This window comes from Salmo trutta, chromosome 6 (genome assembly GCF_901001165.1).
Source record: "Salmo trutta chromosome 6, fSalTru1.1, whole genome shotgun sequence".
In the NCBI taxonomy this organism is placed as follows: domain Eukaryota; kingdom Metazoa; phylum Chordata; class Actinopteri; order Salmoniformes; family Salmonidae; genus Salmo; species Salmo trutta.
Window position 1 is genome coordinate 54,547,720 of NC_042962.1, and position 1,782 is coordinate 54,549,501.

A 1,782-nucleotide genomic window follows, 5' to 3' on the forward strand; every position below is an offset into this window, starting at 1 on the left:
CCAACTCATCTACGTGGGTGTTTGTGTTTGTGTGTGTGTGTGTGTGTGTGTGTGTGTGTGTGTGTGTGTGTGTGTGTGTGTGTGTGTGTGTGTGAGGTGTGCATGTTTGTGCATGTGTGCATGTGTATGCGTGTGTGTGTGTATGTGTGTGTACTAGCATGAATGTTGTGAGGTTCATGCGCTAAACTACCACCTGATACTGGTTGTTTCTGGGGCTTCTCTTAGTCCTGGGATCACAGCGAGGTGTTCAGGACCTCTCTTAGTCCTGGGATCACAGCGAGGTGTTCAGGACCTCTCTTAGTCCTGGGATCACAGCGAGATGTTCAGGACCTCTCTTAGTCCTGGGATCACAGCGAGCTGTTCAGGACCTCTCTTAGTCCTGGGATCACAGCGAGCTGTTCAGGACCTCTCTTAGTCCTGGGATCACAGCGAGGTGTTCAGGACCTCTCTTAGTCCTGGGATCACAGTGAGGTGTTCAGGACCTCTCTTAGTCCTGGGATCACAGCGAGCTGTTCAGGACCTCTCTTAGTCCTGGGATCACAGCGAGGTGTTCAGGACCTCTCTTAGTCCTGGGATCACAGCGAGGTGTTCAGGACCTCTCTTAGTCCTGGGATCACAGTGAGGTGTTCAGGACCTCTCTTAGTCCTGGGATCACAGCGAGCTGTTCAGGCAGAAGGTAAAGCAAGACGCAGGTCTAGTAAGTCTTCTCCCTGCTCCAACCTCCTCCACATCTCACACTACTAACCATCCCCCTCTCCTGATATGATTCGGTTTTCTCAAATGCCTTGACTTTACTCTGTCTCTGTCTGTCTTTCTCTCTTTCTCTCTCTCTCTCTTCTCACTTTCTCTATTCCTCTCTCTCTTCTCACTTTCTCTATTCCTCTCTCTCTCTCTCTCTCTCTCTCTTCTCACTTTCTCTATTCCTCTCTCTCTTCTCACTCTCTATTCCTCTCTCTCTCTTCTCACTTTCTCTATTCCTCTCTCTCTCTCTCTCTCTCTTCTCACTTTCTCTATTCCTCTCTCTCTTCTCACTCTCTATTCCTCTCTCTCTCTTCTCACTTTCTCTATTCCTCTCTCTCTCTCTTCTCACTTTCTCTATTCCTCTCTCTCTCTCTCTCTCTCTCTCTCTTTCTCTCTCTCTCTCTCTCTCTCTCTCACTCTCTCTCTCTCATATGGACCTTTGTTTTGCTGCTCTGTGGTGTTTTTATGTCCTACTGTATCCCCTCAGTGTGTGTCAATGAGTTCATCATGGCCCCTCTTTATCAAGCCCAGAGGGGGGTTTCTGCTGTATTTCTCCTCTCTGACACACAACCCTTACTGTAAACAACACTACTGGGATCTAACCACTGAGAATGTGCTGAGACAATAGTTACTTACTTTTCCTCTTGATTCTCAGAGAATAAAGTCATATTTGGGGGGTGTATCACAACTCGATCTGACTGTGCATGCCAAGAGAATGGCCTGGAATTAATCTGAGAGTGTACTCACTAACTCATTAGGATGACGGTCCACTTTACTCATGATGCAGTGTATTTGTCAAAATATAGTACGGAGACAGTACTAAATTAGCCAATATGGCAGCTACAGTCCAGTAACTCTAACCTCAAATCAGCAGGGGAAGGCAGGGATCTGCACGCAAGGCCCAGGTAGGACAGCCAAGGAGAGCACAGCAGTGGAAGAACTAGAAATCAGATCTGAACAGGAGAGAGGAGAGAAAGGAGAGAGAGGAGAAGAGAGAGGAGAGAGGAGAGGAGAGGAGAAGAGAGGGGAGAGGAGATAGGA

At 47.9% G+C, this 1,782-nt stretch overlaps 1 long non-coding RNA gene across 1 annotated transcript in view; it reads right to left on the reverse strand.

Annotated features, from left to right (window-relative positions):
• Positions 1–566: 566 nt before the first annotated feature.
• LOC115196329 (uncharacterized) overlaps positions 567–1,782 on the reverse strand; it is a 5,308-nt gene continuing 4,092 nt past the window's right edge. Inside the window, exons 2-3 of the long non-coding RNA XR_003878834.1 lie at positions 1,603–1,694; positions 567–661 (exon numbers count right to left, since the gene is read on the reverse strand). This is a non-coding gene — a long non-coding RNA (uncharacterized LOC115196329). The remainder of the gene's footprint in view (positions 662–1,602; positions 1,695–1,782) is intronic.